Source organism: Myotis davidii, unplaced genomic scaffold (genome assembly GCF_000327345.1).
Source record: "Myotis davidii unplaced genomic scaffold, ASM32734v1 scaffold168, whole genome shotgun sequence".
NCBI lineage: Eukaryota > Metazoa > Chordata > Mammalia > Chiroptera > Vespertilionidae > Myotis > Myotis davidii.
Window position 1 is genome coordinate 9,136,585 of NW_006383016.1, and position 16,932 is coordinate 9,153,516.

Consider the following 16,932-nt stretch of genomic DNA (forward strand, 5'->3'; position numbering starts at 1 on the left):
AAGAGTTACTTCTTTAGTCACCATTGGTTAATATCAACTGAACATATGTTACAAAATTGGGAAACTTGTTTGGGAAAATAGTTGTATAAAGGCCAACCTTATAACTAGAAATCAACATTGACATAAGTAGATGGGAATCCAAGAGGAAGTTATGATGGAATTTTCCAACTTGGTATAAATTCATTTAAGGTCAACACAATGTTTGCCTTTAATTCCGAAGAAAATTGTTTCCACTGGAGCATATCCCCAAATTCAGTTTGCCTAGACTTTGTACTTGAAACTGATGCATCAGGAATCTTAAAACATTAGTGTTAGGAGGAAATTCGAAAACATCTACTCTCTTTTTTCCCTTGTTCTTTTCTTCCCTCCCTCTCAATAGATTAAGGAAGGGAAGGCTAGAAAAGTTAAATAGCTTGCTAAGGTCTTGACATAAGTATATAAGGGAAGAGTTCAATGTGGAAACATGTATGACTTTGGCACTTAGCTACATAAAAGTCATTATTTATAGTACTTTGAAAAGATGATAAATAAAAGAAAGCTAACTACTTGGGCTTAAAATGTCTTATTCTATTTGTGGCACAAACTCTCAATTGCAATGCTCTGAAATTAGTGTTTTTGGTTGCATGCATGACCAAAAGCACCTTTGGCTTCACTCTTCATGTTGAAATTATTTTCTTCCAGAGGCTAGGGTGTTCTCTGGCCTTCAAAAGAAGACTATCTTGTGTCCAAATAAATCATTTCTCATGTCTGAGGCTGGAAACTTTTTATTTTTATGCTCGTTCATGGTCTTTCCAAGTTCTTCCTCATCTTATTGTGCTTTTAATGAACTCAACACATAATGTATAGCTGATGCCCTGGGATGCCCCATCCAGGACGTACCTCTGCCACATGAGCCCATACTCTGTCAGTGGGCCCCAAATCTAGTTGCTGCATATTGAAATCAATGGGAGTTCATTACAATCCAAATATCGGGGCCTGGGAACCTGTGTGTAAAATGCATGCCTCTGTGCTTTTTGTGCTGTCAAGTCTTATACCTAGCATTTAGAACACAACTTCAGATTAATCTCTTCCTCCTTTATTCCAGTGAAAATGCAGTATTTGCATAGCTGGCTGTTTAAGTGAGTTAATTTTGTTTTATCTTATTTTTTTTTTTTTTTCATTTTCAAGGTATCATCATTAGAGAAACTCAATAAGACTAATAATGCTAAGGTTTAAATAGTAATTAAATGACCCTTCCAGTATAATTTGCAATTTGGCAGTTAATCGGTGAAGAGCAAACTTCTAACTCTCAGAAATAAATCTCTTAGAATTTGAGACACCAAAGCAGCCAGGAGGTTGCTCTTTAGAAAAAGGAAAATTATAACCCACAGCCTTTTCTTTGGGCCAGTTCTGATTTTGGTGATCCGCAGAGAAATCATTTGAATGGTATTTAATATTCACCAACAGTTTAATATACTAATTTATTCCCATCCTTATCACAAAAGGCATTTAAGTCCACACTTAAGGATACATAAAATATATAATTTATAAATGAGGAAGAATAAAACCAAACCAGAGCCGAGTGAGAATGAAACAAAAGGCTAAAAATGCCAAATGTTATGATACCTTAATATAATATATTCATTCACCCGTTCATTCACTCACAAATAGTAAGTATTCACCTTTGGTCTGGTATCCAGCTGGGTGACTATGCACTGACTGAGTCCTATTGGGTGTTTACTTCAGGTGTCTATTCTGATTGATTGGTGCCCATGCCTCCTGTTAATTTAATATTTTGAATGTTACTTATTCCCTAGTGCTGGGACTATAACAGAGAGAAAATAATTCCAAACCTGTCCCTCCCTTCCCAGGCTCTAGCTTTTCATACACACAGATATATCTGACAACTATAACAGAATATGGCAAGATTGAATATAATGTATTTACAAAATGAAACAACAGCAAAGGAAACAAAACAACAAGTGTGAATAGGAAAGCTAGTCAGACAATATATCATGAAGGGCTTCATTACGTTTATAAGGAATGGTTGACATGATCCTTGCTGGGTTTTAAGCAGGAGAATACAGTAAGTAGGGTTGCTTGTGAGAAAGATCAGTCCAGCTCCTGCATTAAACATCTCCTGCTGCCCCCACCTGGCCAAATCCCACTGGTGGAAACCGTGTTCAGACGCCTGTACAGAGGCCATTTCTGAAAAGCAGTGGTTAATGCTGTGATCTGTGCAGCTAGAACACCTGCACAAACCCTGACTTAGACGAGAAATTTAAACTTCCCCTGGATTCCATTTCCTTATCTGTAAAATGAGGTTAAGGCCCTACCTTATAGGTGCTTGTGAGGAATAACAAATAGCAGCAAAACTATACTTGTCTACGTAAGACTCACTGGGTGCTTCACGCACATTCCCCAAACTTTATGACTACACTTTAAAGAACAGATGATTGCCCTGTTACCATATTAATACTTTCTCATCATGCCTTTCACAGCACTGGTTTTTCAATTTTCTTAAAAGAAAATTTTTTTTGCAATTCCTCTCTATTCTTCCCTGTTTGGGTTTCACTTGCTAACCAATAATAATTTTGACTTTTGGCTTTCTTTTTTTTTGTTTGTTTCATCAGAATGACTTTGACAGTTTCATTTTCCAACCTGTAGTTTAACTTCCTAGACTGAGTCTCACTATGTGATCTCCTAGATGGGGGCCTCTTCCTGTAGGCAGAAAAAAATAGGTGATATTAGCACCGCCGGAGTGTCTACAGCAATGGGGAGAAGAGGAACGCCACGCAGCCTGCCATGGAGTATTTCAGGTTACACACGTAGAAGGAAGTGCTGCTGAGATGGCCCTTGACATTGGCCTTCACTGACCCGAGGTTTTATGCAACTTCTGCAGAAGGGAAGGAAAAACATGACCTGGTGGAGCTAAGACCTGCCAAACTCAGAGCAACATTGAAATAAATATTTCAGCAGACATAATATGGAGGTTATTTGTCTATAAAAGCTGGAAACATTTGTGGGAAAGGGACCAGTGGAGCTCCCATATTTTCCTGTATTTGTCTGGGGGTGGGAAACAGAGCAGTGTGCGGGTGTCAGATACTCTGCAGAAAGCTTCATTGGAAGCACTGGGCTTTGTGTCACTGTGAGTAGACACATTAATTGGTCAGGTCATTCTATTAGGAATTTTAGGAAACAAACAAAAAATAATTTGCAAAACCCACTTTCCCCCTATAAGACAAGAGGCACTTATGTCAGTCACCAAATACTTACAGGAAAGGTGCCTCTATGAGACGTTGGCGCCGTACATAGTTGGCTACCACCAGAGATCAAATCCTAGCACCTCAGAAATTGCTCCTTCTGTCCTGTTTCCTGTGCCTTCAGGTTCGGTACCCTACAAGTTGTCACCTCTTTGGACTAGCCCTTTTGGTTTGAAGCTTCTCTTATTTATTTATTTTTCTACTTAAGCTCTGTCTGAATTTTTTTTTTTTCATTTCTTCTCTCTTTTTGGGAGGGGATGGGCAGGAGAAGAATAGTTTAACTCAGAGCCAAATGTGAGCCTCATTTCTATTCTACTGTCCAGCCCAGGATCATAGGCTATAATCTAATTTAGTATGCTGGACCCAGATTTAGGATGGAAGAAAGCCTAAACTCAGTTTGGGGTGCCAAGTCATTACCCTTTGACAGTCTTTGAAGTCCCTAGAAACCAAGTCTTGGTTCCCATTGTAGCAACTGCAGAGGCTATCTCCATATCAACATTCTCTTTCCCCCCAATCCACCAGAGATGTTTTCCCTGCTGGGATCACTTGCCCAACTCTTCCCCACTGTGTTAGGAAGACCAGTCCATTTTCCCGAGGAGATTATTCAGACAGCAAAACCCTGTACACTCAGGTGATTTGGTCCCATCCTCTTCCCATTACCCACTGCACCCTGAGGCTACCGAATAGAGGCAGCGTGCTCAGCTTCAATCTTGGGCTCTGGAGACAGAAAGGTCTACATTCTATTTTAGCTCTTCCACTGATACCATGAACAAGTGATTTTTAAAATTGTTATTAGAGTTTATAAATATTAAAAGTTTACTGGGGTATAATATACATAGGAGCTATATAAAGCTTGAAATTTTACAGAGTGAACATCCCAACACCCAGATAACAAAATGAAGACATAGCCAGCCCCTCGGCAGGTTTCCATGGGCTCCCTCAGTCACTACTCTGCAAAGCAGCCACTATCCCAACTTTAAACTCTGTAGGTTATTTTACCTTGAATTTAGGCCTTAGTTTCTTCATATGTAAAATTGGGAAAGTAGGAGCATTGATTTCAAAGTATATAAGCATGAAATGAATAATCCACACAAAGCACTTTGCACCAGATTGGATAGTGAACCAGGCAGCAGCTCTTACAATTTATTTGATTTCCCTACTTGTGAGACATGGGTCTGACACCGCCCGCCTGTCAGATGCATGAAGCAAGCTCCATCTCTTTCCAAGGCCTGAAAGCTATTTTTTCACAACTTTCCAGGCTTTACATTTGGCCAGGGGAGGCAGGGTTGTGACAATCCGTGGAGAGGAGAGAAAAGAGTGAACACAAACACACATATGAACAAACTGGGGGTCCATCCTGGAGAAACACTGGAAATGATCAAAACCAACTGGAGTGGGCTTTTCTAGTATGAGGAGAGGTGAGAAGATAAGACATTAGATTTCCAAAGCCAGAGACATTAAATCTGAGGGGCCAGGAGAACCATAGCCATGAACCTTCCTGACACTGCGGTGGCACCGAGGGGGAGTCAGCGCACAGGAGCTTGGGCAGGGCCTTGGTGTGTCAGTTTATTTTTAGGAAAAGAATATGTTCAGCATAAAACTTCTATTGAGGGCTTACTGCTGTGCTTTCTTGAATATTGATTCAGAGGTATAGATTAACATCTACTAGGCTCTGCCTTGACCTCTGACCTCCCAGAAGTTGTTTCATCTTTATCTTCTGGACATTGCCTTATCTCTCCTTATTTTAGTTCACATGCCTCCCTCCCGCTTCTCAACTGTGCACCATTCGTGGCCTCATGAGTTCAATGCTCAAATGATCATATACCTATACTCTGAGGGAGCATCAACACCATACATAACCCAGTCCCAAGGACATCCCTTCTCTAGAAGTGGAGGATTCCTTTTATAAGGGTCAGTTCCTGTAGTTGAAAAGTGAGTCATCTAGTTCAGTGGTCACAGCAGAGATTCAGCTCTTTGAAAAGCAGTCGTTTTTAACCTCCTCATTGTTTATTGTATACATCTGACAATGAGGTTGAATTTTTAGATATTTAGGCCTTTTCCTTATGCAGTGGTACCCTCCAGGCAGTCATTTCCGATGGTATTTGGAATTCCGGATCTTAATTCTTTTCCACGCACAATGGAAATAAACAATCCCTTTTCGGTCTTTCCCTGTTTCCTTCCTAAATAAAGCCTTTTTATTTATGTAGGTCCATGCTCTCCCTGGGAATTCAGGTTTCATTCCCACTGGATGTCTTTCTCATTTAAAGGGTGCTCAAAGGTGGTGCAAAGGAAATTTTCCATTTTGATTGCTGTATTATTCTAGAAAGGAAAGAAGGTTTAATGCTTTAAATTCACCTCCCCATCTCTCTCTCTCTCTCTCTCTCTCTCTCTCTCTCTCTCTCTCTCTCACACACAAACACACACACACTTCTGATTGGGTGTCTTGAGGCTTTGAAGTTCTTAAACTAAGAAGTAATGTCAAAATAAGCATTATTTCACCCTCCGGAATATTTGAAAATAAGCTGCCACCATGAGACTTCCAATGTCCCCTCTTTGAGTTTGTATCTACATAAAAGTATTTACCAAACCATTGAGTCCACATCTGTGTGAGGACCATGTGCCCTTTCGGATGGGAGCTCCAGGGCCTGAACAGAGAGACTTAGCTCCAAGCTACTTTTAGAGCACCAACCAAGTATGTGAGCTTATTATTTCTGTTTATAGAGACAACTTAAATGATTTTACATGGTTAGAGATCTTTATCATCTAGAAAAAATTAACCCCAGATGTCCCTTTTTCTTATTGTCATTGCTATTTCCCCAAATTAATTGTTAAATACCCATTAGAACTTTAGTAAAATACATGAAACTGTACCCTTATTGACTTTAGGTTAACTTTTAAGCTGAATCTAGGACTGTGTAAAATTTCAAAATAATTTTATTGTTTTATATGAAAATTTAACTAAGTTCACTTTTAAAAATTCATTACTGTTTGTTCATAGTCTATCTTCAGAGGCTATTGTTCTAATGACAACTTACATGGAATCAACAAGCATTGTATTCTTTTTTAGTATCAGGAATTTCCTCTTTAATACATTTTTTAACTTAAAATTGATCCTGTCACACAGACAATTATTAAACAAAACTGAAAGAACACACAGATCCAATTTTCCTCTGAGCAGGACAAGTAATCCATGCCATTTTGACCTGCTTCCTTGTTCTCAAGAATCATTTTTTTTGTTTGTTTAGCTTTGCTTAGAGCATTGCATTTTATCGCTAGCCAACTTAGGTGGTCATATTAAGGGACTAGTTTAAATACCACATTTAAACTGACAACATTGGAAAGCCTAGAAAAAAAATAACAATAGTGCTAAGAGCAAACAGATGTCTGGCCTGGGTGAGAGCTTTCCCCTCTAGAGACAAATAAAACAGCCGAGGCTGCCAGAGATTGTCATGGTGGGCCAAGACCAATCAGGAGAGTGAAATAAATTTTATAAGTCAGAAAGCGAAGTTTGAGTGTGTGACGTACACTTCGGTTCTAACATGAAATGCTCATTTAAATGCCTGCTCTGGTCACTTTCAGATCATATCTGGCGTTTTCTGGATGGAGAGCTGTTCCAATGGATCAGATTGTCAATAATGACGTTAACACACCAAATCACTCATCTTTGGTCATCTGCTTGAATTCATCTAGTTTGTCACATGCATGATGTTTTTGATTTATTGAGCTTTGGATAAGAACTTCAGAGCTTTTAGAGGCAGTGTGTCATCCCTCAATGGAGCTATACTTCATGCACACGAATTAGCACAAACTCCCCCAGTAATGTGCTTATGTCATGAGACCAAACAGGACTGTGACCTTGTCTATTTTCTCATCAGCAAAAGTGAATGCCCATTCCTCCCCTCCTTTCTCGAGCTTCTCAATGTCTTCAGTCATTCCCTCCCATGGAATATAAAGGAGAGATGCATATATACGAGTGATGAAGAAACATTACTTAAGGCAAATACATATTACATAGTTTCTACTCCTGAGCATCAAGTATCCTGAGACAGAAAAGCAAACATATCATTTCACAGACATCAAAGGGGCACAGTATCTAAAGGATACACGTTAATAAGTAATGTGCATACAGCATTCTATGTGATTTTTATATTTGAGATATGTTATCCAAACTTGTTTTCCTCAATGAAAGCTAGTCGAATAAGGAATAATCAAACTTACATGTAGGAAAATCTTATAAAAATTCCCTTGCTCACTTTCTTCTTTCAGAGGATGCTATACATTTCGTAACCTCCTCCCGCCCAAAGGGCTTTTGGAGTTCGCAGTAAGTGGTCCACTCAGTCAGGCCCACTTTAGTTAATGAAGTCAGTTCAATTCCCACCAATCATCCGCGCTGTCTTGTTTAAGCACTGCTATCATCATCATGCCATTTATGGCTTCTTATAAACTGGTCCGTAGAGTTCCAAAAGCATAACTCTGCCAGCTGTTTAGTCTCGCAGGTCTGTCTGCTCACTCACCTTCCAAAAAACATGTCCCTGAGTTTGGGGAGGTCATCAGAGCCCAGGCCTTGATTGTCACACCTGCTTAGATCTTACTAACATCTCTAGGTCTGCTCTTGAGAACCATCCAGACACTACTTGTCCTCTCCTCTACTTTTAAATCAATCCCCTATTGTTGGATAAATTCTGTTTTCATATTTTGCAGTTATTTTCATTAATTGCAACGGCAACAGGTGTGAATTTAGGACACATCATATTGTTTAAGTGAAAACTTTTCAGATGGAAAAAAAAGACTGGCAACAGGTGTGAATTTAGGACACATCATATTAAGTGAAAACTTTTCAGATGGAAAAAAAAGACCTCTATGGGGAGGGTGGTGAGAAGATCCGCAGTCCTTGTCAGTAAAAATATTTGCTTCTATCATATTTTATGAATTCCCCAAAGCTTTTGTCCTGGTGCATTTTTAGTAGATGCAACATGAAAACAGATAACAAACTGTCAAACAGGAATCAGTGAGTTCTCAGAGCTTGTGCCAGGAAGAGGTCATATTATAATATAAATCATATTGTCTTTAATAAAAAGAGAGAGCAAATATGTAACAATTATTCCCAAAGCTTTGTTGTTGTTGTGTCACTTTGATATTACTCCAGTGTGCTTATAGTAATACTTTTTTGTTTTGGCATCCTTAAAAATATTTTAAAAAGAATTTTTTTCTAATGAAGTCCAGAAAATAAAACAAAAATTCAAACAGAAATCTCAAATTTTTGCCTAACGAAATACAATTTTCAGATTTTTGGCATCTTGTGGTGTATATAACACATACACACATACATGCCTAAGTAATTTTCAAAATATCCTTATTTCTAATTTGAAAAATGTTCTTTCAATGAAAGGGAGAGAGAGAAAGTTAGAGAGTTTTAACTTTATGGCAACCTAATTACAAGGCCTCAGGGAAAGACCTGATTGGCTGGGCTTGAATCTAGTGTTCTATCTGGGAACCCTGGCCAAGGAGGCACAGCCAGGGAAAAAACCCAACTCCTGTGGACACATGCAGTGGAGGGAGGGGAAGGAAATTATCAAAGAATGAAGATGATATTTTTAGAAGAAAAGAAAGGTGCTAGGTAGACCACATATGATAAGCAAAATGCATTTCTGCCAAAACCCACTGTTTTTATTCTTGATCTACCAGATAAAGAGGCAAAGGTGGAGTGTGGCATGAGTATTCTTAATACCATGACTTCTCATACAGTAAGGGCTGGCTACAGCCTTAATTTTTTCCCCAATCGGACTATTGGGAAATTTTTATCCTTAATAAAACATATAATGTAAGACAAAAAGAAAATAGAATTTATCAAAAAATAAACTTTTCTGAAAAACTAATTTTTAAACATAATTACTTATTTAATTACCCAAGTAGTAGCACAGCATTCATACTCATATACTATACTGCTAGGTAGATAAACCATAATTATTTTTTCCAGTTCCATAGTGGTCAAGCATCTACATTGTTTTTTTTTTCTATTACAACACTATTGCATTGAATAGTCATATATCTGCAAATATATTTCCACTAGAGGCCCAGTGCATGAAATTCTTGCACTGGGGGGGAGGGGTGTGTGTCCCCCAGCCCAGTCTGCACCCTCTCCAATCTGGGACCCCTCAGGGGATTGCCGACTGCTGTTTTAGGCCAGATCCCTGTGGGATCAGACCTAAACCAGTAGTCAGACATCCCTTTCACAATCCGGGACTGCTGGCTCCCAACCGCTCGCCTGCCTGCCTGCCTGATTGCCCCCTATCCACTCCCCTACCAGCCTGATCAACGCCTAACTCCTCTGCAGGCCCAATTGCCCCCAACTGCCCTCCCCTGATGGCCTGGTCACCCCCAACTATCCTCCCCTGCCAGTCTGGTCACCTCTAACTGCCCTCCCCTGCTGGTCCGATCACCCACAACTTCCCTCCCCTGCCGGCCAACTTGTGATCACGTGGGGGCAGCCATCTTTTGACCACATGGGGGTGGCCATATAGGATGATAAATTCCTGGAAATAGAATTGCTGGCTCAAGGCTCTTTTTTGTAGCTTTATTATCAAATTGTCCCCCTTAAAGTGTATCAGCACTTACATTCCTACCAAGCAAATATAAGAAGGCTAATTTCCACACAGACTTAATGTACCATCAATTTCCCTTTATCTTTGGCAACCATTGGAATATAGTTCACAATTATGTGGCTCTCTTTATTCACCTTATGAATCACCATTACCAGTGATATCTTCTCGGGTGCACAGTAACTACTTCTGCAGTACAGACATCTTCCCCTCTTATAAATATTAATTTTTCCTTTCTTCCATAAAGTGAAACATTTGTCACATTCTCCTGAGTGTTATCCTGTTATGAAGAACAGGGAGAAAGAGTCTGCCTGAGACCTTAGACCATGGTATAGACCCGTGGTTGGCAAACTGTGGCTCGCTAGCCATATGCGGCTCTTTGGTCCTTTGAGGGTGGCTCTTCCTAAGTCTTAGGAATACCCTAATTAACTTAATAACAATGTATCTACCTATATAGTTTAAGTTTAAAACATTTGGCTCTCAAAAGAAATTTCAGTCGTTGTACTGTTGATATTTGGCTCTGTTGACTAATGAGTTTGTCGACCACTGGTATAGACCAATGCTTTATGTTAATACCACCTCACACCCCAATCAAAACAGGAAAATGGTTCTTCAATGAACCCTTCGCCTTTTAGAATTAATTCGTTCTCCTGGCTGGGGTAAAACTCAAAAAGGCAGGCCTGAAATGCCATCATGTTAAAGAACCTTATAGTGAGCTTTGTCTTTTAGATGTGACTTGGGGAGGAAAATTGAATTTCCTGATTTCGAATGGCAGACTCTGCTATTACATACTTGGTAATTTCAAAGAGCATCTGTCATCACACAAAGACAAATATATTTCCCAAAGAAAACATCTGGTACTTTTTAAAACAAGCCTCAGGCCAGCTCTGCACGATGAATGGAAAATGTGCTATAGATAGAGTGTTATTTCATGTTGCTTTTCATTTAATCAGTGAGTGAGGAATGTTTGCATTAAATTAAGCATCTCAAAAATCAGCTCTCTTCAAGGCCTTGGAGAAATGTAGAGGGTCTTTCTAAAAAAGGTATATTCTCCACATAATAATAAACAACACGGACATAAATGTAGGTTATGTTAGTCCTCTGGAGAAGAAGTTATTTGTTGGGATAACATTTGTTAGGGGTGGGGGCTTAATGCTTGGTGACTTATATTTTCCCTCTGTGATGGGTTGTGTTAAGTGACTAAATCTATTTTTCATAAAAAACTTCCTAATCCGACAGCTATCGATATTGACTTTGATAAGCCTCTAACAGTCTTTGTCATCTAATGCACATTTAAAAAATCAAATAGCATATGGGGACAATTCAGAGAAATATGTTAATTTAGGGGACTATCTTTTACAACTCAAGACACAGGCCAGGTCTGGAGCCAGCTTTTTGGTTTGTTTTTCTGCTAGAACTCCGCTGGTGCAGGGCACAAAATCCTTAAGCATTCATCATGTAGTCCTAGCTCACTCGGGATTGATGGATGGAAAGACAGCACATTGCTGACATAAGACACATTGCTAGCAGTGAGATGAGTCCTCTTTATGGAATTGAACATTAGGGCAACACTCCGCTTTATCAGGCATTTAAGGTTAGGGAAGCTCAGGGGGCAAAGAGACTAAAGAGATAGCAGTCAGTGTCTGGTCCTGCAGTGCCAACCAAATTCAAAGGGCAAAGTGCCAAGTTCAACCTGATATGCATATTGTCATTTGGACAGTGTTGTGAAGACATCCTCAGAGCATATGATCCCGGGCATGTCATTATTTCACATGATTTCTGCCCCAACAGCAAGCAATTTATGCATCAAATAAATATATTCACTGAATTTAGAAATCATTCGAAATAACCACAGTGAGCCTGAATGGGAGGGTGGGTAAGGATGCTTCTAGTTTTTCTAGAAGAGTTGTAATTTCTTGGTGTGAAGGTGAGCGGTTAGGGTTAGGGTTAATGCTTTCAATCAGCCCATCGGTATCCCATTAAGTTTTCTCCATCCCCTCCTTTTCCCCTTGGAAAACACGTTGGCTCATCGGTGATGTGTTTTGATGCACAAACACTGATTTTGCTGTCATCTAAAGCCTTTCCTGTTTCAGACCCCTTTTTGGTTCATACTGTTTTGTTGGGCGAACCCAGTATTCATCCTGCAATCGGATTTCCCACTTCTCACCCTGGAAGGCACTGGCTGCCGCTCGGTGAGCAGAGGTACTGAGCTGGGGAAGAGAGACATTCTGCCCAGCAATCCTCAGCCTGGTCTCCAGCTGGAGAAGCTTCCTTCTGGGTTGTTTTTGCAGGTGAGAGAGTAGCTGGAGGGTTTCTGTAGCTCTCCGCCAGTTTTAGGGGATGGGAAGGGGGCACAAAGATAACCAACCTGACCACCCTGGAGAGAGCCACCCTGTCACTCGCTGCTCCGGTAGGGCCCTTGCTTCCCTTCGAACGTGGGGCTGAATGGCTCACATCAGTGACTTTCCACACAGGATTTCTCTCCCTTTTAGCTTTCTCTGACTTCGCAGATGATAGATGCCGTCTTTACTCCTCTGCATCCGCCACCACCGTGCAAACACTGCAGGCAGCAGCATCAACCCCTTCTGCCTTTCCAAAGGACATCGATAGCCTGTTTTCTTCCTAGAATTCTTCCAGGAATGACTGCATGTATGTTCTTCATCCCGTTCTGACCTTATTAAGGTGCCTGTCCTTGGTTGTGCCCTAAAGTGTTTTCACTTATTTTATTTCCTCCTTGGTGTTTCTTCAACTTTAGAGCTCAGTGTGCATTTTGGAAACTCTCTCTGGAGGCCGCTGGGACCTGGTTTTTCCACTGCTTCAGGCACAAGCAGAGGCCTGGTTTGCATTTGAAGTTGCATTGTACTTTAGATCTTCAGCGCATAAGCTGGAAAATAACCTTCATCTACAAAGCACCCTCCATACCTCTGAACTCAGTCGCTAAATCAAACTCACCCTCCCGCTAAGCTCCAGCTCACTTGTTAAAGATTCGTGGAGCCACTTGGATTTACACCCTGATGAAAATTCAGAACGAAATTCAAAGGCATAGATGTAACTTCTGGCTCAAACGGCAAAATATTAGTACTGCCATACCATCTTTTTTCCACATATGACTATGAAACTTAGTGAAGGGATTAGGAAAAGTCCTTTGCTGTGCTTCAAAATGACCATATCCATTATGATAACAGGGTTGGCTCAAGGTGCAAGGAATGCTGGCAGTGACTTCTATGCTATGAGCTGACAAGCGCCAAAAGACCCACCCAACAGAAATAGCCTCCCTGGGACTTCCACGCAGGCTCAAACTACTTTGCCTTCTGCCTAAAGAATCAGCGCAGGCCCAGGCCAAACCCTGGTCTTTATTGCAATTCAGTCACAGCAAACAAACACTTGTAGCAATGACTTCCTGCCGAGTGCTCAGGGGAAGGGAGCCTCGGGTGCTAAGGGATTCACTGGAGAAAAATATTAAAATGATTAACAGTGTGTGTAAACTCCAACAATGTAAATAGAGCAATGTCAGAATCATCACGGGGCCATTAACAGCCAGGAGGGAGGAGAGTGAAGAGCTTGCAACACAGATGGTGCTTCCGTGGACCTTGAAGGGTCAGCAGAATTTCTTCTGGGAAAGGAAAAACATTTAAGGAAGAAAGCAGAGCATATTGGAGAAGCCTGGAAGACAGGACATGATCTGGAAACAAAATAAATCTCCACTTCCATGAAAAAATTCTGCATCAACACTGGGTCGTTGGATGCGGGTGGAAGTAAGCTGAAACGCAGCTAGAAAAGGAGGCTGTGGAGCACACGCAGGACCTTATACACCAGCCAAGGAGTGTAGGCTCTGTCCCAGGGGCCCTGGGGAGGGCCTGAGCTATCAACTGAAGTGGCATCATTAGGCCTGAGTATGAGAAAGTTACTCAGAGTACAGGGAACGGAGAAGCAAAAACAGGCTGGAGTTTACAGACAGGAGCATACTTAATAGCTAATTCTGCTTTAATAGGGGGGAATGCGCTAATCCAGCGGTTCTCAACCTGTGGGTCGCGACCCCTTTGGGGGTCGAACGACCCTTTCACAGGGGCCACCTAAGACCATTGGAAAACACATATTTAATTACATATTGTTTTGTGATTAATCACTATGCTTTAATTATGTTCAATTTGTAACAATGAAAGTACATCCTGAATGTCAGATATTTACATTACGATTCATAACAGTAGCAAAATTACAGTTATGAAGTAGCAACGAAAATAATTTTATGGCTGGGGTCCAAACAGAGTATTACAGATGTCCCTCTTTTTCCCCTATTGATTCCCTCCTCTCCACTCCCAGCCCCCACCCCACAGGCCTTCACCTCACTATTGTCAGTGTCCAATGGATTATGTACATATGCATATTAGTTCTTTAAAGTACAAGGGAAAGGTAGCTTAAAAGATATCTGAAGCAAAGGGTGAAACTTGAGAGGCACCATGGTAAACTAGAAGCATCTAGTATGTTGACTAAAAGACGATTTGGGGCAGGAAAAAGGTCACAGAGAGGTCAATAGAGTCTAAATTTCACTATTGAAATGTCCTAAGCTTAGAGAAATCAAATTTTGCCATGACATTTGGATGTAGTATTAGCTTTAAGTTAAGGAAGGAGAAGAGGAAAATTTATTGTCACTGAAATAGGAAATATACAAGAATTATTTTACAACAAAAATTCTATGGTATGATGTGATATGATAATATCGCTTGTATCCGATGGTTCGTCACGCTGGGAATAACCACGTAAATAGGATAAACTAGGAGCACCAGTTTTCTGAAGGTGTCAGAGAACAATTACGGCAGCCAATGCGAGGGGTCCAGAACAAGGAGCAGAGAGAATCGCAGAGAAGTGAGCCTTAAATTGTGAGCCCCTGTTTCCCTCAAAGCATTTGCTGATTCTTAAATTATCACCATCCCGTATGGCAGACAAGGAAGAATCCACATAGCTGAGGACTTAGAAAAGCTGAGGAAAGGCACGCAGAGAGGAACAATGGAATACTTTGCTTTTCAGGTCAGGCAGTCCTCTGAATGGAATAATCCATTCCATTCAACGTTCCTTTAGAAAGCAAATCAACTTTCCAGCCAACCAGACCATTGGTAGGCCCTGAACAAATTGCAAACATGAGCGAGGGTTGTCAGATCAATTTCGAGCTACTCTGCAATCCACTGTATCCTTCTAAGTAAGTGACACCTCACTACTACATGGGGAATATTTAGAAAGAGCACCCTTTGAAAGTAAGCCAATGCCATTGATCTTCTCTCAGAAATGTATCGGTTATACTAACAGCTTTTTCGCCTCCCAGGAAAGCCCCAATAATGCAACCATTTCACCTGGTTAAGATAATCTAAAAGTACTGATAATGAACATCCCTTCCCTTTTACATGAGATAGTTTTTAGAGCGAGTCTGTTACTTATCTTCTGCAAGTTTAAATTCAGGTTCAGATGTAGTTCAGGCAAATCCAATTATGTAAACAAGCTACGAAATAATTTAATTCCCTCATGTCATCTCCATGATGTAAACTTATCAAAATGATACCAGCCCAAGGTTGAAGAGAGTAAACTCATCAAATTGAGTTAGAAAAGACTTTGTAGATATATTCAAAATAAACTTTGGAATAAATACTGGAACTTGACCTATGATACAATAGTTGCCTAGTGAACTCAATCTCATATAGGTTTACTTTTATTTGCCTTGTCACAAAAAGGTTTTAAATTTCAACAACCAAATGAAGCAGTGTAAGGCAAAATAGAAATAAGTATAAAAGCAAAAGAAAATAAGAATCAAGGGTAGGGATGTAAATTAGAGCCAGAAGTAAAGATAACAATGATCTGCTACCCAGTGCCCTCCACACTAATGAAATTAGGCTGCACGTTTGCCCTTAGCGTTCCGGCAGCCAGTTAGAAAAGAAAAAACTGGTCAGTTGCAGAATTCACTATGTTCCTAAGACAGAATCAAGTAGTTTAGAATAAAACACAGTATATACGGTTACAAGGGTTAGACAGACATGTTTTCCTTATTGTCTCCATGAAGGAAATACCATGCAATGCCACAAATAACTGTATCATGCATGTAATACATATAGTGGAGAAATTGCTGCACTTGTCAGAGGCTAACAAGCCAAATAACCAACCGCACTTCATTTTTTGTTTTTTTTATGAACTGAGAAGTTATTTTGACACTGGTGGCCCAGTGCACGGAATTCATATTGGGGGGGAGGCGGGGAGATGTTCCTCAACCCAGCCTGCACTCTCTCCAATCTGGGATCCCTCAGGGGATGTCTGACTGCTGGTTTAGGCCCGTTCGGCCTCATGTCATCTCCATTCAGGCCTAAACCAGCAATCAGACATCCCTCTGCAATCCCGGACCACTGGCTCCTAACCAGTCACCTGCCTGCCTACCTGATTGCCCCTAACCACTCTGCCTGTCGGCCTGCTCACCCCCAACTGCCCTCCCCAACCAACCTGATCACCCCCAACTGCCCTCCCTTCCTGGCCTAATCACCCCTAACCACCTCTATCTCAGCCTCGCCAACATGGCTTTGTCTGGAAGGATATCGGGAAAGTCTCCCAGTTTAATTAGCATATTACCCTTTTATTAGTATAGATAGTAGATGCAAAATAGGGTCGTGTGTAGAGGAAAAACAACCCTCGACGAGGAATAAGCCCAATGCAGATCCCAGTTCTGACTCAGCCACGAACGAAATCTATTACCTTGGAAAGCTGCTTTATTTTCTGGGCGACAGTTTCCTCATCTGTAAAATAACTGGACAGATTTCTAAGGTTCTTTCCAGCTCATAATTTCTATGTTTCTAAGAGAGAAACCACATGATTTACTGCAAAATTGAGAGTCAGTAAGAATAAAACACCTTTCACTCTCTCCGTCTGCACAGTCATTTTGAAACAAAATGAGAAAAAGTGTTCTTTCTAGACTAAAACAGAAACAGTTTTCACATCTCAGTTGGTAAAACTTGAACATATTTGAGATTCTGCTGTACCTAAAATATATAAACAGGTGTGCCCACATCATTGACAATGATTTACAGGATTTACAGGTCTTTACTGCCAACAACACACAT